Below are 22,893 nucleotides of genomic sequence, written 5' to 3'. Positions count from 1 at the left end.
GTGCACTATTTTACGTCTTAAATTCTCTTTTACTTGCGTGATTTTCTTTTAATACATATTGTTTGAAAAAGCATGAATATTCTGAACATTTACACGGTACATTTAGTCAATTTAACTGTTGAGGACTGAGATTATTTATTTTCAATTTAAACCGCAATAATTGTGGCCACTTGGGGGCAGCGAAAACAAGTTGTGAACACAACATTGATATAGAGTATCATCACCTTTTATGTAGAACTGGTAAGCAAAGAGTTGTTTTGGGCATTTAATGAATATAAGTCCAATACTTTCTCTGTTTTAGATCTGTTTTTGGACCCCACCAACTCCTGAGGGAAATATCTGGCTCTTTAACACGTAGCAATGGTAGTATATAAGAAGTATTCAGACCCTTTACTTAAGTAAAAGTACCAATACAGCAATGTACAAATACTCCATTACAAGTAAAAGTCCTGCATGAGAAATCCTATTTAAGTAAAAGTACAAAATGCACAAGTATTAAAGTAAAAGCAATTGGTTCGTCCCTTATTATCTCCGCCAGGTGTAAGCCTGGAGGGGATCATCCGTATGGTCGTTTGTGTGTGTGTGTGTGCGTGTGTGTCTATCTGTCGCAGCTAATCTTGCATACTAATGGGTCTATCAGCCTAATATTTTTTGTGCAAATTTATGACTGTATGCTCAAGGACCTGTGTGGTTGCGGTGATTCACAATTTTTGAAAAACCTATTTTATTAACTGCTCTGTTTTATACCGCCATTGACTGCTGACTCCTCACTCCTCTTAACAAATTTGTATTTATTTTTTGGACTGAATGTTTCCTTTGTTTTTGGAAATAATGGATACCTTTACCTCTTTGGGCACTGAATGGTTATTTAAATAAGACTGTGAAAAGTTTAGAGTAGAAATCACCCTCTGGTGGACCTGCTAGCAACGCATAGATATCTGAAATGTGACAAGGGGCCCCAGCTTCACACTGCTTTGTTATATTTTTCTTTGTGTAAAATCTTAATCTGAAAAGTAACTGCAGTTTTCAGATAAATGCAGTGGAGTACAAAGTAGAATATTTCCTCCTAAAATGTAGCATAAAATGGAAATACTCAAGTAAAGTACCTCAAAATTGTACTAAAGTACAGTTTTTGAGTAAATGTAGCTAACAATGAGCTGAAACTCATCAGAATCGGAATCAGAAATACTTTATTGATCCCCAAATGAAAACTCTTTCGTTACAGCTGCTCACTATCACGTCGATGCACACGAAGGAATAGAAGTACAAAAGCAAATCAAAATATAATACGCTATAATACAGGTACGATAAATTAAGTACAAAGTGGACATAAGTATAAAAGCTAAAATAAGTGTAAGTACCAAAGTGGATTTAGAGGTTGATAAGTATGTATGGTATAATACTATAATACATATAGACCCCTTTCCCATTGTCACATTCTTTTCACATTATTTGATTCATAGTTATTATAAAACTATCGATTATAGCTGCTTAAAGTGCTATTGTTCCAGCCACATTTTTGAGCAATTTTTTTAAAACTTTTTTTTCAGGCATTTTTGCTTTTATTGGATAGTGACAGCTGCAGAGAAAGAGAAGGGATGACATGCAGTAAAGGGTTGCGTGTTGGAATCTTACCCCGACCACTGCAGGATTCAGCCTTAATGGTACGCGCTCTGCCAGGTGAGCTAGCCCACGTGCTACTTTTTTTGTCTTGTAGCTACATTCCCTTTTTTAATTTTTTTTTATTCATGCACCTCTTTGGCCATGTGTAAGGGCAGATACTCATCAGCATGAAAGTATACAGTGTATTTCCTATAGTTGTCTCTCATCAGAACAATTCAGACAGTGTGGTATTTGTGGTCCTTTGCGTCTGAGACTACTATATTGTAAAAACACAGTGGTGGAGACAGTTATTGCTGAAATTAGACACTACTGCTGGAGCATGGATATGTGGATGTATCATTACTCTTGTGCTCACAGGACACAGTTAAATAGATATGTGGAAAATATAGATAAAAAGAAACCAAAAAAACATGTGTAATTCAGCTGTGTGCAAAGATGTTCCTTTCCTTTCCTTTCTTTATTGCTGCTACAGAAAGATACATCTATAGTAGTGACCCCTCCTGGTATTGTAACATCTATCTAGAGAGAACCTGTGCACAATGAAAATCAACAGCTCTGCTATCATTTTTTCGATGAACCCATTCTCACAATATTCAAGCCTCAAAGGGATGAAGTCAACATATCTCTAACTTTTCATTCGAAGCAAACCTACTGTTCATAGCTTTGCTATGCTAAGACCCAAATCCTGAAGAAGAGGATCATTTGACTTGCAAACAATGCAGCAGGCTGAGCAGGCCATGTGGGAGCCATCACCTCTCTATAGCATTGCATCATGTCCATAATTCACCACTCATACTCCCACACCGCAATAGACTGTCTTTCTTAGAGAACATGAGATAATGTATAAACTTCATGGATACACAAGGGGAGGTTCAGCTTTTCTCCCAGCAGGTTTGGAAACACCAAGGCCCCAGGTGTGAGTGTTTATGAAGCAATTATGTGACAGAGAATTCCCTTTGTGTCAGAGGCACTGTCTCGTCTAGTGGCCTCCAGAGCAGCAAGCTTTAAACCGTAATGGTTCACTAGTGATGTCTGCTGTTCTCCTGTGATTTGGGCTGTAGTCAAGAAAAGCAATCGGCTGTATTATGTATGCAGAAAACTGGCAGATGGCTGAGGGGATGCATCACAACCATTAACCATCAATATATCTCTCCAGTATGAATATTTACTTACTTATTGGGTTATAAAAGGTCGAAACACAAATTGGTGAATCGTGATTCAACCTAAATATAAAATAAATATCACACAAAATAAATGAATAAAAACTACCTATGAAAGTTTCAGCTGTGGAGTTGATTTGTTGCAGCAGCCATCTTTACTGCATTACAGGAAATTCCACACAATGAAATCCATGAGACCATCAGCCATAAAAGATAGATACATGCTGAGAAACATCTGACTTGATGATCAGAGGTCCTGCAAAAATGCAGTCTGGTCTGAATGTACTGTACCTAAATGAGAAACAATAAAGGCTATGTTGGTCATATTGAGCCATATGAAACTGGTTTAAATGGCGATAACCATTGTACTGATGATAAATCTACCTTGTGTGTCTCCGAGCTGTGGAATGTGGGATCCTTTACCTGACAAGTGACCAAAAACAAACAAGACCAGCCAATCCACCTAGAGAACATTTTTAGAACTGTTTTGGATGTCCATCACTCGCTCGTCTCATGGAACAGATACACTTCCATTTGATCAAATGTATCAGTCCACACTGACCAAGACCCCCGTAGGCTCCCAATGTGCCTACGGGCTTGCTGGTTTCACTGTAGACAGATGCCCGCTACGGGCGGTGGGGAAATAAAACCAATGAATCATAAAAACAACGCTGTTTTCTTCCTGCAAAATCCTCATGCAGCCTACTTGAAAATTATTTTTGTCCAGTAAATTACTAATAAGTCAGCTTGCAGAAGTTTAGCGGCCGCTCAGCTCAGGAGCTACTGCTCAACACCAGCCAGCTGGTTCTGATGACAGAGATGGCCGAACGGAGGTAGGAGTCAGTGTGGCTTCAGTAGCTTACGACTTGCTTTTAATGTTGACTCCCAGTAAGAGTCTACAGCCACACTAGCAGCTCTGTGAGGCTGTATTTAGCCTTTACAGTGCTTTGAGCTAATTGCTAACATCAGCATGCTAACACACTTACAACGTTGATGTTAACATGCTGATGTTTAGCAGGTATATTGTTTATCATGTTAACGTTCTATGTTTAGCATGTTAGTATGCTAACATTTGCCAATCAGTGCCAAACACAAAGTACAGCTGAAGCTGATGGGAAAGTCATTAGTTTTGCAGGTAAGGATCATAAATTAAAATTTTTGACAAATTAAAATTTTGACCTGATGAGAAAAGTTAAGAGATCATGAAAATGATTATACTTCAACCTGAGGGGGACATGAATGCCTGAACCAAATTTCATGACAATCCATCCAAAAGATGTCAAAACCACAAATGGGAACCTCATTGTGGCGCTACAAGAAAAGTCAGGGGACCAACGTCATCAAGATTCATCTTTTGGGAACCATGAATGTCTATACAAAATTTAGTTGCATTCCATTGAGTAAATGTTGAGATATTTCACTCGATAAGTGAAACGGTCATGGAAAAGGGAAACAAATGTTAAACTGCAATAACTTCTCATTGATTATTTTCACCAGCAACAAAGTCTATAAATAACTTCAAGAATAAAGAATCAAAATGTACACATACAAAGATAAAGAGTGAATTCCAGTAATAAATCTGTCCCATCTGCTCAACTGAAATTAATCTGACTATAACACGTTGTTAATTGGGTGCCCTATGTTAAATAACTCTAAGATGGATAAATGAAAATCAAGTAGCTGTTCCTTTCCCTGGGCTACAATACCTCAGAACTGTTGGTGCAGATAATCGTGTATTCTCTGTGGGAAACATAAACCTCATGACATAAATAATAACACAACCCAGATCCCCAGTTTCATTAGACACATTTTTGACAGCAGCCACCAAACCCTGGTGGAAAAGTATGTTTAAATAATCACTTCATGGAATCAAAGAACAACATCTGGTAGAGTACTGCTGGAGCACCACACCATCCTCTGCTAAACAAGCTAAACTACACAAAATCCTCTACAATATGGGAGTCACGTGTTTCTGATTTCATTTGCTTGGATGCACAGACAATTTGTCTCAAGCTCTCTAATTAGAATTTATCGTCCACAATGACAAGAAAGCTTTGGTGTCTGTTTTTGTCATGAAAAAGGTCAGTTTATCAGTTTAATTAACAATCTGCAACATATTAGCCTCCCACAAAGACTGTCTCAATACTGCGCGGACCATATTTTCCTCGTACAGAACAGTTTTGATGACCTGTTCTCTTTCTTCCAAAATTCTTCACTCACTCGTTTGACAACTGGATTATAGTGTGCTCCCACAGCTCCCCATACACTCTTCAACCAGGATCCACTGGGCGTGGGGATTACAGGAACGACTGGGTGCCATGGTGGCTTTTCCAACACAGAGAATCAGTGCCAAACGACTCAGCGTTATGAATGGTGATGCGTTCACTTACTGGTGTACATAAGGCAATGCAGTTGAGTGGTGACGCGGTTAGAAAAAAACTGAACAAACTGCATAGTCAGTGACTACCAGTAAAAGAAATATAATGTAATGTAATTATCTCCACGCTGAAATTAAAATAAAAGTAAGGCTGGATGGAGATTGGGGCCAATCTGGGCATTTTTAGGTATCTGTTTTAAAGCCAGATGTTTGCCATAATAACAGCTGTCATAAACACACAACTGCACTCCTTTAACACAATGACCACGCAGCATTGTGAGCGAGTGATACAAAGAGCAGCAAAATCAATGAGCTGCTGCCAGCATTTTCAACTTATGATACAACAGTGAGCATCAGTGAGCGGTACGAGCAGAGCTGCTTTGGATTTCAAAAGCAGTTGTTTTGAAGAGAAATTGTGGAGGTGAACCACATGTCTAAAGTGCTATTGTCCATAGAAAGAGGATGTCAGTGTGGAGCTGTTGTGGCAGGAAGGCTTGAATGGGTTATAGACAAATCCCTTTAAACCTCAGCATGAAAAAAAAAAGTTAAAAAAGTTTTAAACCAGCACTTTAGATGTGTGATTCATCACATCATTTGCTCACAATTCAATTGAGCAGTCAGCGAGTTTAAATGTATGACTCTTAAGATTTTCAATGTTTTTTTAAAGGCACAGACAAGTAATGTCATCCAGCTGACAGGGGCTTGACATTAGAAAACACTTCTGTGTCGTTCTAGAGTGTCATATTTTTCAATTAATTTGGAGGACTTTTTTCATAGAATTTATGGTTAGTATTTTTTCAGGAATAGCCATTCAGTATATTTATATTCTGTAATTACCTCTCTGTATAGAAGTTTTCATTGTTAGAAATTCCTGTGCTCGATTCACTTTTTACTAAGATTAAAGAGGACTAGCTCTCTCAGCAGAACCCTCATCGCTGCTCAGATTGAGAGCTCCCTAAAATAATAGAGCCTTTTCTGCCAGTATGTTTGCTAACAGCTCAAAATTTAAATAACCACAAAATCGAATGAGGTGTCTGGTCATAAAGCCAGAATCTGTGATCCAAATTTGGTCTGACAACATACCTGATATTACAAAATGTTATGCCAATAATGTTAGACTAACTTATAAATATATATATATGTAAATGAAACAAAGTCACACCTACACTTACAAAGGATTGGCAGTTCAGTTTATTATATCCTTTATTGCCCCCCTAAAACTTTACTTTTTGGCATTATGTTACAGCTAGTGATGCAATAGTGACTTCCTGTTTACATAATTGATTGGTCTAGATTGGACAGTGCTACATTTGTCTTCTAGAAACCAATTTACACATTACAAAAGTCTTTACTAGCTAAGACATTTCTTAGGTTTTAATGGTGCAAACTCGATCGAGTAATTTATTTGGTTGAAGCAAGCTAATAGTTGGATCCTAGGAAGGACGCACAAACTTAGTAATGGGTTTACACCAAGTTAACCTCTTCTTTGAAAAAAATTCCCAACTCTCCAAAACAACTACAATACCAAGACAACTTTTATTATAAATTTAACTGATCATAATACATTCATAGTAGCGTGAAGTCAGCAATAAATACACATCAGAATCCCTCAATCTACAGGATTGTTGTTGGGTTTTTTGAAATCAAAACCCAGTTTAGAAGCTGTACAGCTAGTCACACAATATTTTGTACAATAATAAAAATCTGTTAGTAGGCAGGGCGCTCTGTCTGACAAACAGATCAGAGCTCAGATGATTGCACATGCAAAAAGAAAGCAATGACTCATAATCAGTAGCCCCCTCACTCATTAGCTGTATATGCAATACATCATATGTAGAACTGTGTATATATTTAATCTAGCTCAAATGGTGCAATTTCCTGTGTTTATGAGAATTTAATTTCACACTAAACCTTTGCAATGTAACAGCCTTAGGGGTTTATATTGTTTCTATGTGCGTTTCTTCTCTTTTACATTTCCCTATAGATACTCTGTGGGAGTGGATGTGTAAACAATGGTTAGCTTTTGGTTCAAAGCCTGGCTGAAGCCACAGAAAGCTTCCAAACACACAAGTTATATTATTTTCTATGGCGCGTCCATCAAAACATCCATATGTTTAGTGAAAAGCAGATTAATGTGAGGAAAAAAATAACATAAAACCCAAGAGAAACTGCTGGGTATTGTTTGTGTAAAGCTCCATTGTGAGGCCTATAACACTGCATTCATGAAAATTATTTGAAAAGCAAAGCAGACACCCAAACTTATTTACGTTCTCTCCCTTTGTGTCTGTTTGTCTGACAGTTCAGCAGATGAGTTTCTCATGAGCCAAGTTTTATTTTACTACACACCCAGATGTAACACATATCAGACTCTCTCATCATTTATCTTGGTGTTTACACGTAACAGTCCTCTTATCATAAACTTTGGCCATAAAACATAAAGAAACTGTTCACATGTGATCCATTATTACATTGGACTTTGGCTTTGAGTTTTGAACAGATGACAGATAACGGAAACTTGAGAAAACCCATATTTCCCTCTTTGCTTTGATACTGATGCATTCCACCCTCATCACTGTAGCAGCATTGTAGTTTGTAGCATTTAAAAAAGAAAATTAAAAAGATGCAACTCAGTTACATCTTCAAATGTTGCAGTCAGAGCATAATGCATCTACTATAAAAATGCCTGCTTTCGCAAAAACAAGATTTCAATATATACAAAGAAACTCATTCTAATTTATGGTTTAATAAAAAGATGCACATTTAATTACGGAAATGGGTTTTCTTTGATCTAACCTGTGTATTGATTACAAAATGCCTAAAGTGATGGCCACACTGTCATCCGGTTCTAATAAGCAAAATGTTTTTTGTCCAATCTTTTCTTATGTCTACATTCTGAGTAACAAACCCCCAATTACATCCTATCATATTCAGTTGAAATAACTATTTGCATGTTGATCAGATATTGTCACTATTCTGTATATCCCTTTTCTGCTAATGGATTTATGTAACAACATTTGAATTTCTAATGAACAAGCTCTTTCTAATCTCTATGTCTCGAGCAGGGATCATTAAACACTGACGCGTTTACAGTCTGTCATAACAAAGTACATTCATACCTAAAATTATCTTCTCAGATGGTAATGACAGGCTCGAGTAAGACAACAATTGCTTGTCATATGGTGAGCCCACACAAGCCAAAACATTCCCTTCTCTGGGGACTTCAGGAAAAGCCACATCTTCTTAGTGTTACCATCTGAAACTCATTGGCCTCAGACTGACAGAGGTTTTGCGTTCAATGACTGACATCTTAAAAGCCCCCAAACTTTTTTTTAAAATGATCCACTCATGCGTGATAGCTGCAACACAATATCCCGCTTTGGTAAGAAATGATTTACAAAACATTTTAAGAGTATGTTCCCAAAATGAGAGTTAATGCCTCTATTAGGACAGTTGAGAGTCTTTTTGAACATTTTCCTTTATTCAAAGCTCCCACTAACCAATGTTAGGCCTTTAATTATGTGTCTGTAAAGATGGTTGGCATGGAAAAAATCAATATCAATTCCGTAATGTTGAGCTAGTGTCGCTGTAAGCATCTCTGCAAAGAGAACACAAGTGCTCTTCCAATGTGATTGATGTCTGGCTCAAATATACTTTCAATCTTCACTGCTTGGCAACATAAAACTCAGCATGGAAAACCAAAAGAAAAATGAATGTTTAGGTCAGTTAGAGTCTGGCAAGTACTGTACATACTTTCCCCCCTACCATGATATCCGTAATGATGGATCCGTAATGATGGATGTTTTCAATCTGGCACTGCTTCAGGACTTGCTTATGCGATAAACAGACTTCAATAGCACATATTTGTACTTTTGTCTACTGTGATGCAGAATCAACTTGAATACTGGCTGTCCTAACAATGCAGCATCCTCAGGGGGATAATTAGCTCACATGTTGTACTGTATGTTTTTGTTCTTTGAGAACAGTGGCCCATGTGCACAACTCATCACAGTTGAGAAAAAAGCTATCCAGAGGACATCTTAGGCCTACAAAACAACAGGGAGTCTGGACCAAATCACCAAACACTAATTTGTGTGCTGCAGAACAAAAAAGGAACTGCCTATTAAACAATTATGCAAGCATTAAAGAATGTCTTTTTCACTGTTGTTTGTATGATATTAGTGTAACAAATCTTATTCTATAGCCTCATCTAATTGACCCCTCTCCAACCAGAAGGAAACAGGGATTGCATGCAGAATACAGCCGAGCCTGTTCATCCAGGTACAGTCCAGGAGAATTTATCGACCATGTGGTGTGCAGATTCATACAATGCTTCATCATTCGCTGGAAAAAGAGGAGGTTTGATTCATGGTTTCTTGCACAGCTTGATGGCTCTTATCTTTTTTCTGACAGCAGTCTTTGCTTTACAAAACCAAAACAATAAAAACTGGAAACACATGGCGAGATGGAACGAAACCAACCTGCTGTGCTCTCCATTTCTCAGCCACAAAAGGGCATTTGTTTTCAGATGCCTTCTTAATGTATTTCTTGAATTGAGGTGAGGAGAACGAGGTAATCTTCAGCTAAAGACAGATGGCATCATGTCCAAAAATCCAGTATTGACGCTGAGGTAGTGGTCACAAAGTGATTAATAGAGGAATTTGTTAGAAAGGTTAAAAGATTTGATTAGTGATTTATTTTAACCCATTAGGAAATTAAGTGGTGCCAAAAAACAACTTTTGATTTGCAAGTGGCCTTCAGATGATCTGTATACAGTACACATGTACACTAGAAATGCCCCCACTTTCTCTACAATTACTATAACGTGTTTGGATGCATATTAGCTTTCAAAAGTCAATGAGACAGCCTATACTGTATTTATCCTTCAAAGCAGGAAACAAAAATCTATTTTCCAGGTCATTTAGCCTTATAGTTGCTGTTGAAATATTGAATTGAAATGAAGAAATGGTAGTTAATTCTTACAAAAGGTGTAGCAATGATCAATTCCACAAATAAGGAAACATCCTTATTTTGTTATGTTTTGGGAGGTTAATATCATGATTCATCACAAAAAAATGAGGCAGATGAAGATGAATGAATCGGCCCTTAAACAAAGAAACACTTGAAATAAAACTGACATAATCTCAAAGAGATTCTTTTCAACTCTTCAAGAATATTATTTCAATAATAAACTATTAATATTTCTTGGATGTTTTGTTAAGATGTAGCTCACAAGAAGGATGATTGATCACAATCAGTGCTGCATTGTGGAAAATGTATGTCTCGACATAAAAAAGGAAACAGGAATGAGAAAATATCTGTTTCACATCTCAACATCACGACACGGTACGTTTATTTCTCCATTGTCTGTAGGTGTTTATGGGGCCTTATGCTAGCTGTTGGAGGGGGTAATGCACATTATGCAATAGAATGAAATAGTCCAGAGCAGAGTGGACTAATGGCAATGTACAACAAACAAGTTCATCTACTTCCCATAAAACTAGAGACATCTGCAAATCTATATTTGTTGGGGAGGAACCATGGTGGATTCCCAGATTTTAGTTTTTTGTTTTGTTCATAGATTTTTCTTTGGTACAGCCAGATTCCTGTGAAATAGAAGATTTCTGATGATTGAAGCCAAAACAGACTCCTCCACCACCATCAGATTATCATTCCTTGCAGTTTATTTCCTCACAGCGTTTGCACTTCCTCTGCCAGAACTAGAGCTTGTTTAAAGCCAGTTCCAAAGTGCTCCCTGTACTAGCAACACTCAAAAATGATTAATATGCTAAGAGGGGCCAGCACAACTCTGCCATTAACAAAACTTAAGGAGCAGAAACTGAAGTCAAGAACATGTCATCCATCATGGATTAAAAATGACTTCATTTTAGGTGATTACTCAGAAGGGTGTCATGTGTATGTGCTCTGTATAGCTGGACGTATTTCTCCCCCGCAGACATTTATTACATTCATTTCAATTGTTTTATTTCAAGGTCAGATGTACAGTATGTTTAGAATATGTCATTTAAAATTTTGGACCAGTGTGAAAGTATGAGTAAAGGAATGTAGCAGGTTTCAGAGGGTGAAACCTTAGCATGGAAAATCATGAATGTCAAATTAGCAACAGGTGATTTCTGTTATACAGTTCTACATCAACCTAATTCATTTAATGTAGTCTTGCAGTTTCTGGACACACTTGAGCCAGAGTAACAAGCAGTGGCACACAGACAGAAATCGTGGTGTCACCAGAAAAGACGTTAAATCAAAAACCCATTCTTTACTACATTGTTTCGCACTACAACCTTATCGAGTATATAATATTAATGATATACATATTTGTATTGCAAAACACCTAATTTTTCTATTGGCTGCAGGCTTCATTGCATTCGATTCTCTTCACATTACACTCTGTCATCAATGTAGGAAAAACAACCTCTGTAATTTTTGAATTGAGAAAGTCTCAAAGGCTCATTAATTGGAAAGTGGGTGCATTTCTCTTGATAATACATCATGGTCATGGGTGCTTTGTTATTGTTTTGAGAATGACTCAGTAATTGTGCACAGAACACATCTTTGTCTAGTATTTCCTTCTAGAACAAATGAGCTCACATTCATGACTCACACAACACTGTTTTAAAATTGACATTCCCATGAGCGAACTGTAAGAAGTGAGCAGAAACTCGTGTAAAACTAAATCCGTGTGGACGTCTATATGGTAATTTATTCAAATAATTCATAACAACTACTAGAGCACTTCACACGCAGTCTATTCAAAGGAACATCTGCAACAGCTTCAGGATGTGGGCTAGAAAAAGGCACTATAGTTAGATTTATTTCAGGGCAGACTGGAATTGCAGCTAAGTGGCTTGGGCTTGAGATAGAGAGTTGTGACAGCTCCCATTTCACTTCACACTTTGACAGGCATAAAACACATCAAACATTCAGTTTTAGTTGAGCTCTGAATTTACTGTATAATGTTGACCAGGAACTATATTGTTCACAATATATTCCGTTTTGCTTTGAATATAATACTCTGAGACACACCAGAGTCCCTGAGGCTGAGAGGTCAAACCATATAAGTGTTATGTTTTGAAAATTGCTTTAACTGAAGTAAACAAGCCACTCATGGAGCACTAAATCCCTCACTGCAGCAGTACTTGGATAAGTCTCCTTCATGGCATGAATGTAGACATTTTTATTCTCAGAATAGTTTGTCCTGCCAACCACCAACCTCGAAGCCAACACCAACTTTTCAACACCTCCCCAAAGGATCGCTAACCTTATGTCAACCTAGCTAGCCAGCTAGGCAGCTCTAAAGGATAAAGATGTAAAAGATATTTATACAAAGACGTTGATGGAGCTGACCAGTGTTTGACAGCAATACAGTAACACGTTACAGTAAAGTTATTACTTTTTTCAGTAACGAGTTGTGTAAGGGATTACAATTTGAAATTTAGTAATTGAATTACAGTTACCAAGTGACAATTTGGAGGTCAGCTTGTTCGCTGTCTTACCAGTAGTGGCAAGCTAATGTGTATCACAGTCTCTCCACTGAACGCAGAGAGACTGTGCTACACGTTAGCTTGCCATGGGGGCTGCTCCGAAATTGCCTTAATTACATGTTGTGTCTTCTTAGCTAGCTTACTAATGTTAGCCACTGATAAGCCTACATACAGTAAGTCACCTGGGTTTTTAGTTGGAAGGTGTGTGAACCCACCCTTGTTACACCAATGTCTCATTTTCTGTTTCTACACGTGTACAGAAGATGTGATGTGTGGGTGTGGAGTTTTAAAGGCACCTTTGACGGAGCTGTGCTGACTAACAAAAATACAGAAACCAGTAATTTAACATAGTGTAATTAAGGGATAATACCTGACAAGTTTTTACTTTCCATGATTGTTTTGGACGATTGTATAGGAACCACCCGACACTCACAGCTTCAGCTAGTTCATAACATTCACCATGTTGTCTTGCTCTGCCTGATACTTCCTGTTATTCCAGATCCAGCCACTCCCCCCTGCACTGCTGTAACCCTGTTTCCTGCCGTTATCATCACCTGACCTTTAGTAAAGTAATGTAATTACTTTTTCAATTAGTAATATGAGTAATTGATTACATAAGTAACTTGCCCAAGTTAAAATTTAGATTCCCATAACTTTATTTCCAATAATGATTCTATCTAAGATCCATCCTCTGATCCCAATCCAAGCAAAATCAGTGACCCACTTATATCTGATTAGTAAAAGTGGGCCACCATCTGCCAACCCTAAAAGCTCCTTGATAACATTTTGTGGAGTTGGCAGGAGCCTGGCTCACTAAATATTCAACAGGACAAGAACAAGACCTCTTCAGGGCTTCTGATAGCAACCAAAAAAGCAGAAATATTAACCAGGATTAACAGCAATGCTCACTCATCTATAAAATACTGTACATACCACTACTGCTAGCTCATCCAGAAAACATCTTTGAGTTATGGCTCACTAGTTGACATTTACAGTTATCATCCGAAGCCAAAAGTTAATATATCCAATTGTTTTAAATTATCTTTTAGGTTCTCAGTTGGACCAAAGGATACTATCCTATATCATGACTCGCACGAGTAACAAAATGTTTCTGGTGTAAAAGAGCTCTCTGGAAAATAGACTGACTTCATAGAATGCCTTTCTGTGATGTATGATAGATAGGAAATCTATCAAATCTAGTGCAGGAATGGGATATATAAGGGATAACGTCAATGAGATTCAGCTCTAGTTAGAATCATATCCATGAATTATAATTTGGAAGAAACCATTTCATCAGGTTTAAATCAACATTTACTAAATTCTAGTGTGATTCTTGTGTTAATTCATGTCTGACAGACCAAGGAAAGTCATCCTGCACCCAGAAATCCAAGTGTTCAACCCTCTCACAGGATGGTTGAAATAACAGCCTGCTGTACATCAGCCGCTGTGCTCGACCTTGGGTGAGGTTGTGAAACCTTTGTTCTCTGGCCTGCCCTTCAGTCTGACTGATGCCACGGCCTTCAGAGGGCCTGGCCAAACACGTGGTTGGTACTTCTGTGGTATTTGCCTTCTGGTCGGAGCAGACATTTACAAGACGTGCCACCCAGTGAGAAGGCAGTGCCCATTCATCACAGTGATTATCAGTGGGAGGTCCAGTGTCTGTCTATTTCTCTTTCTCTCTCATTGCACATCTCATCTGACAGTGTCTACAGATACATTCCTTATGACTCCATGTTAAAATGTACAAGATATAATGATGGCATTGAGTCTAACGGTCTTCAGATAAGGTGTAACCATAATACATGACCTGTGCACTCAATAACTTACCCTAAAACCAGTCCCCCACCTTCAGAAGTCAGAGCTGTTTTACCCCCCTCCAGACAGCTGAAAGTCTCTAAGGCGTGCTGAGCTATGTGTGCTGTGCTCTCCAGTTTACAGACTCTGGCTATGTGAAAAAGATTGTGTTTTGGCAGGAGCGCTGACGGAGGGCCAATATGGAAATTATCAGTAGGAGCCTGGCTGTGGAAAAGAAGCTGTAGCTCTAAACTGAAGCCCCCTGATCCCTTGAGGAGGATACAGTTCTCACCACACTCTTATTCTGCTGAGCTTCAGGGTGATATTAAACTTACTGAGGGAGCATAGAAACCATTTACATTAATGGCATTTCTCACAGGAGAAAGTAAATGAGATGTTTTTCCGCAGCTATTACAAAAAAATGTAACTATATTAAATGAAATTCACTTCCAGAAACTTATAATATGATATGACATTATGTTCGTAAGTGAGCAATCCAATTGCACATTCTCTAAAGAGCAATAGAGGTTTCTTTAGTATTTTGTACAGGGTGGGTACTATGTGGCTTCTCAAAAGTAGGAAAACATGCACTTCCATGTCATCAAAATATGATGCAAATCTAAAGGTGTCAAGGGCTATGTATTATGTGAAATGTGGGCATCAATATGTTGAAGGATTGACACCTCCCCTCAACAAAGAGATGACACAAAACTTTTGACAAAATAGTTATTGAAATCATCAAATGCTGAAGTCCCCATCTTTGTTTGTAGTACTATCATAACTGTTTGTCCAACTTTACTACTTTAACTAACTTTAATGATGAATGATTGATTAAAATGTCTGGTAAGGAATATCAAAGACTGAAAAACTTGGAATAAGTGAACGAACTGGCTTTCTCATTTTAGTGTCTGGAAACCACAGTTGGCTTCAGCCACAAGAGGAAGTATTTACCATTCCAGAGAGAAGCAAGATTGATAAAGGTATCATTTATACACGCTAATGTTATATGCCTATACAAACACAAACCAGAGAGGAAAAACGTTTTCTTCTTACCATAAAATACAACGCTTTGCACTGTTTGCTTGTGATTTTACAGCTAAATTTAAACACAAAATACAGATGCAAATTATCACATGTATTTTTTGTGTAGTGTTGAAAACTGGAAAAAAATAAAACAGACAATCAAAACAGTGACTTTCAGAAAGTTAGCCTTCATTTTACAGTAAGTTAAACCTGCAATAACTGATTTATTTTTTTTGCCACTTGGGGGCAGCAAAAACAAGCTATGAACACAACATAGACATATTATCATCTTTTAAATTGCTATGGCTAACATGTTAGCAAACAGTTGCCTATTTACACATCCAGCAGATACGGAGAAACATTAGCATTAATTTGGAGCTGTGTTTCTGGCTACCTGTTGAATGTTCGTCCAACATTCTCTCTTTTTAGCTCTGGTTTTGGTCTCCACTAACTCATGATGAAAGCGGCTCTTGTTGAGGGCTGGGAAAAATAAAACAATGAGCTCAACGTCACTTTAAAGCTCTGTAGAGCGAGTGATAATTCTCTGTGGGTTCATCATTACAAGTGACCTCTTCACAAGTTATCATGTGATCCATTGTTTTTCAGAGCCAAAAGGCAATAGTTGCCAATTAAAGTCAACATTTTACAGATTATTACAGTTACAATCATGACATATCCAATATAATTCTCTCATGTTATGTGTTGCAAAATAATTTAACTTGTTTGTCATCACTAACTACTGCAAATGCTTTTATGCTCCTACAGCAACAGTGAGGTGAGGCCTGCTGGCTCAGTTTGTTATTTCACTCCCAGTGCTGGAGCAGCTTATACACTATTTATTTTGGCTAAAAGTTGCCAAGAAATGTATCCAAGAAAACACTGGGACATATGCAGAACTTCTGAGCAGCGTGTCGCTTTCATTTTTCTTTCATCAACACAGAAAAATGACAGATTTTTAACACTGTACTCACAAACACCCTATTTTAAAGAGAGGGCTGTCACATCCTGGGTTTGTTGACCAAATAACGTGTGCTGCTGCGCACAGACACATCTGACACACTGCTGACTACAGGAGAACTTCACAACCATTTCAAGATGTGCAGTGCAGTCTGAGGTATATTCTACATGCTATATTGACATGTACTTTACTTCATCTTATTCACCTCTTCAAGTGTTTCCTTTTAACACATACTTTATCTTGCACCAATGTAATTTTAATCTGGTCATCCACATCCAATTCTTTGACTATTTTCCCTGGATAGACCCAAAGATAATAATTTTATATATATATATATACATATATATAGGCGGCAGTGGTGCCCGTGGTCATCGGAGCACTTGGGGCAGTGACCCCCAAACTGGAGGAGTGGCTACAGCAGATCCCTGGAAGAACACCAGACATCTTGGTCCAGAAAAGTGCAGTACTAGGAACAGCAAAGATACTGCGCAGAACCCTCAAGCTCCCAGGCCTCTGGTAGAGGACCCGAGCTCGAAGGATGAGACCACACGCGGAGGGTGAAGGATGAAGGTTTATATATATATATATATATATATATATACATATTTAAGTAAGAGATATATAATATATTTAAGTAAGAGCTATGGACAACCAAATAGAAATCTTAAGTGTATTTACTACTGTCAGACAACAGAAGAATGAGGCATTAGAAACTGTATGAACTAAGAGACAGAAGTGCATTATTTCATATGGCTGGCTATCAGCTCCATAAATCAATCATGTATTTATGGTCAGGCCTGTAAAGAATATGTTGGAGTTAGAAATGTATTTATACATATGTACCACCTTGCATATTGCTAAGTATAAGCTGGTTTGATAGGTTTAGGGCACACTGGGGAGGCCTGGTATTCTAAGAGGTCAAAGGTTGAGGTTAGGTTGATAAAAAGTGAGTGGTTGTTAAAATGGTGCAAGACATAGAATTCAGTTTTATTACCGGATACACATAAATTTGAGTGTCATTATACTTGTTAAAAGGTGTTAAATTGCTTTATTACAACATTATATACAGATTAAGTTATAAAATGTGGTGCGTTGCCAGCTAGTTCTGCCAGAACATGTTTCATTTCACTTATCTACCTACTGCCTGTTTTATTTGATCAGTCACCAGAACTAATATACAACTGTCAGATTTCCATTTTACAAAGGAAAACCTCTGATGTCATCTTACTCTCTGGCCCCAAACCATCACCTTTCCATGCACAACTGGGCAATGGACCAGCAATGAGGAGAAAATGGTTTGAAACATAATGGACATAAGTGATTGTAGCAGATGAGTCAGTGAAGACTGGATAATTGATTTCATGATGTGAGACCAGGTTGATGAGAGAGTTGGCAAACAGTACCACCAACATGTTTTTGCTTTTCTTTACTACATTTCTAGCATACTGAAAAACTTTGTGTATTCCTAGGTAGAATGTGAACTACGACCTTTTACTATTTGACGAATGGAGATTTATTCTGGTCTCTACTGTGGTTAGACAGCAAAAAAAGTCATTTGGTTCATCATTTGAACAACAATTTCAGACAATTTATCCTAAAACAGAGCTATGGCATGATTGAAATAACACCCGCAATTCATTTCTGCAGGAAGCATTTATCTTAAGCTGTGTAGGCCAGAAAATTGGCCTTTTTCTTCCTTTGAGTACAGAATTTGACTCCTGGGGGTTTGTAAAAAGGGACTTGTGAAAGCATGAGCCAAATAAAAGATTTGCACAGGTTATGGAAGTGGCTGAAATTAAGCAGCTGGGACACAGGTTTCAAACACCACATTTGGTAAGTAACTGGAGAAATGATTCTGCAGGGCTCAACTATTGTTTTATGAAATAAAAAGAATTTTATTGTAGGTCTAAAAGTCAATTTGCTCCTTCAGATTACAGTTCATCAGGGTGGAATCAGCTTTCGGTTAAAGGATACCATTAGTTAAGGGACAGAAAGTGAAAAGATTATGAGATTAAAGGAATACAGGAATATAGGAATATAAGGAATATTTTGGAAAACGTATTTGATTTCTTGCCAAGAGTTAAATGAGACAATCAATGCCACTGTCATATGTGTACAATAAATACGAAGCTAGTGCTAGCAGGCAATTAGCTTAGCTTTGCATAAAGACTGGAAACAGCCTGCCTGTCTCTGTCAAAACATTTTAAAATGTGCCTACCAGCACTTCAAAATTTTACCACCACTGTGTTTAATCTGTACAAACACAGAAGTAGCTAGCTGCTTTCCCCTGCTTCCAGTGTTTATGCCATGCAGATATGACTCTTGCAAGCAAGTGTATTTCCCAAAATGTCAAACTATTCCTTTAAATCTTTTTAGCGGTGTTATATAAGCATACCACTCTGGCTATACAGTTACTTTAACACTTCTTTGCTTCACTGGTGTAGCTCCTTCAGGTGATATAATCTAAATGCAAACTGCAAAGACGATAAGAGAGTGTAGAGGTAATAGGAAAGTCAGTGTGGTCAGTGTGAACACATGAAGAAACCCATGAAACAATGGGAAACACATGTTCCCATATTCCCTTGGGAAGGGGCCTATGGCAAGTGGTACTTACATGCAATCATGTCTAATGGCATGAATTCAGTTTCAAGAGGGAATGGAAATCCCTGATCCAAATGTACAGTAAGGTTGAGTGCAGATATTCAACACTGGTGGCCATAACAGCTTCTCTAATCAATTGTAGGTAATAGGTTCGTCATCATGGACTCCACACAGGCCAACTGGGATGGATTGGTGACAGAACAATGGCAGCTTTGGAAGCTTTCCATTATGTCACACATCAGGCTAAATATTCTGGCTCTCAGTTTATCAGCAGCCATCCTGTAAATGGAGCGTGTAATAGCTTGTCTTGCACAATAAGACTTTGTGTGATAAGAAGCGATGGCAGCAGCATGCTTGCTTTGCATGCACATTACCCCATGCTTCCAACTTGGCAACAGTCAGGGGCCAGGTTGCCACATGAGTGTGCGCCAACCATCACCACATCCTTGGAAAATAAGTCACATTGGTCAGATCTCTCATGACTGTAATGTAAAAATACTTAGAAATAGCTGAATACAGAGGGAGAACATGAAGGATGGAGTTGTTTGTGACAGAAGCATGCCACTTGTGGTATTTTGCTGTAACAGCAAATGAACCATAGCTCCCAGGCAACGTCAACTTAAAAACAAATCAACATTTTCCACTTCTGTCCCAGTAAAATAATGTAGAAAGCATTTGCATTTCTGTCTAAAAATAATTCCTTTTGGGTGTCCCGGTAGCTCACCTGGTAGAGTGCGTTACCATGTATCAAGGCTGAGTCCTTACTGCAGCGGCATGAGTTTGATTCTAGCCCTTTGATGCATGTCATCCCCTCTCTCTCGCCCTTGGCTTTCCTGTCTCACTTCAGCTATCACTATCATAATAAAGCAGAAATGGCAAGAAAATCATCTTTAAAAACAAAAAATAAATCCTTTTCACACAAGATCCCATGAATGAACAGCACATTGGAGTATTTTCCTTCTCTTGCAGAAATGTGCAGATAATAGAACGGAAGAACTTAGATTATCCATTCATAAAATCATTTCTACTACTTAGCAGCAATAAATTAACCATGAAATACTCTATCTCCATATCCAGAGCTCATTAGTGTGAGCATTTTGGCTGCAAATGAAGTCCACAGGTGCTGAACTGGATTCTTTCACAGCATTAACCTACTTTAGAGTGCCACCTAGTGGTTCTAGTGAGAAAGTGAAACCCTAGTGGAGGTTTATTAGGTTAATTTTGTTTATTATTAGTTTATAAGTTATTTAAATCATGTCTGATGCATGTACAAATGTAAGGGTATATGCAAAAAAGACATTTGTTTTCACATTGAATTTGAAGTGAAGACATTTAGGTTACAGTTGTCTTGAGGCTGTAACAGAACAATTGCTAGTGAACCTTAAGAACAGGGGCACTGAAGTAAATGAAGCCTGTGCCAGTTGGGAACCTCTAGACAGACACACTGTATCATAGCTGTCAGAAATGGTCTAAATTTGGAGGCCTTGTAGCTGACAACATCCCTTCAAAGTAGGTCTGACCTACATGAAAGTTTTCAATTGTTTACCCAGACTGCAGAAGTGCAATGACAAAAGATCAAGAATTCTTCATAAAGTTTTACAGTCGTTCTGCTGCCGCACAAAAACGTAAATGAGTTCTTCAGTTTTCCCTGGCACAAAATCCGAGACTGAAAGCACAAAAGAGCACATATAGACAACCAGAACCCAAACTCATAGCCACAAAGATACACAATGATACAGCAAAGGCCATGGGTTTGAATGGAAGAACTGTCCAGATGCACAGCCACATCCCGAGCCACTGGCATATCTCTGATCATAGCCACATAGCGTGATCCTAAAGGCACTGGAAGACCACTAAAGCAGTGCCACAGATGATTCCAAGCCCCCAACCACACACCCTCCCACACTGTGAGATGCAGAGCAGAATGAATCTCTCCAAGTGTGATGTCAGTTCTTCCAAGGTCTTAAACCAGAGCAGTGTGGTGACACTGGCTGCATACCCTCACCCTGTCTCTCCCTCCCACCTCTCCTTCTTGCCACCCTGCTCTGGTTCTCCTCTCCGCTGGTTGGAATGGCTCCCAGAGGTCCTGTAGTGGATCTCTGCTCGACTCTAGAGTGTGGCTGTAGTTTCCTATCAGCTAATCAGCAGATAATACCCAGTCTTCTATTGTAGTTTTCTATATTGTGTAGAGATAGTGTGAATATATTCTGTGTGTAAATATCACAATCACTGTATATAAAAATGTAAAACCAGTGAGATCAAATATAGAATTATCACAACCATTTTCTTTCTGTTGTCTGCTTTCACTCATGCAAGAAATTAGTGCTATTCGAAAGATCATTACTCAGTGTCTCAAAGTGTAAACACATCTGGCTCTGAAATCTCAACTGGAGCATTGCCTTGCATGCATCTGTTTGCTGCAAATCAACCTTTCAAAAACAACTTGAAGAGGAGACAATCAAAGCTCAAGGGTCCTCATCACCGCCACACATGTGGAACATCCATGTAGTTCCAGTGCGTGAAGTGGGAAACTGCAGCAGACGTGGCCTGGGAGAAGTTTTACACCTGCTTGGCTGCTGTGCAATGGAGCAGACACATTTTTATGGTACATTATAAGACTGTTCCCCCTGTAGATTAGACCCACTTGTTATAAGGCTAGGTCCAAGCTCATCTGTGCCATTTATTAGACTATATCTGTCCAGATGGGCAGGATAAAACCTGCTACAGTATGTTGGAAGGTCAATAAGTATAATATTAACTTTAAAAGCAACTGATTTAACATGAGTTTCCTGGTTTAAAGTGGAAAAACTGGTGTTGAAATGCTATTCATTTAATTTCCATGAATCCATAACAGGTCCTATACTGCCCTCATCTGACGGTCATTGGTACTTCAACTGCACAACAATTTAATGTCCCCTAATTATCAACACGGTATTTGAAGAAGTCTTTTCTTAATTGATTACTTTCATTATTTTTTATTTACCTGCCAGGGTAGGGAAGGTAGTCTGATGTTTTTTGGGAGGGCAGGGGAGGTTCTATTTTCCAGCGCAGATTTGTATTTTATTGTTATTCTATTTTATAATTTTTATTTTTTGGAATTCAGAGGTCGGGGAAAAAATATTGCTCAAGTCTATCAGCAGCAACCACAGAGCTGCCATCCGGGCTGCATTTATTCATTCAGTGACAGAAATAACTGTTTATTTAGAAGGTCTTTATTCAAAAATTGATCAGCATAACATTCAACTTTTGTGGGGGGGTAAAAAATGTGGTAATTTATAATTCCACTTCTGTGCATTGGTGGCTATAGTTAAAATTATTATCCATTAACGTAATTAGGGATTAAGTTGGGGTACACTATCTTGTCATTATTTATGCTTTGTGTCTTTCAGTTATTGATAGTGAAATTAATTGGACCATTCAGCTTTATTTCTTTAAAGGTCCAGTGTGTAGAATTTAGTGGCATCTAGCGGTGAAATTGCAGTTTGCAGCCATTTGAATACTGCTCGCATCACCCTCCCCTTCCAAGCGTGTAGGAGAAACTACACAGACTTTTTCCTCAAAGTATTGACATCCTGAACACTATTTGAAGAAAAAGTCAAATTTAACATTAACATAATTCTTAACATCATACTATCATATTTTTCAATTTCTGACTGATTATGAATCATTAAGGCCGTATCACTCAGGCATTGATATCAGTTCTCTAATCAGTTTTACTGCATGGAGTTCAAAATGAAAATAGTGGACAGACCACTTGTATGCATCAGTATTTCAAAGCTATCGGCGACTTTGAAGTGGGAAACTGTTGCTACATGAGTACCACATGACACAAAGACGGAAAGGCCAGGCACAATACAC

This window comes from Siniperca chuatsi, linkage group LG4, assembly GCF_020085105.1.
Source record: "Siniperca chuatsi isolate FFG_IHB_CAS linkage group LG4, ASM2008510v1, whole genome shotgun sequence".
Taxonomy (NCBI): domain Eukaryota; kingdom Metazoa; phylum Chordata; class Actinopteri; order Centrarchiformes; family Sinipercidae; genus Siniperca; species Siniperca chuatsi.
The sequence above is the reverse complement of the archived record's forward strand: the minus strand, read 5'-3'. Positions refer to the sequence as shown.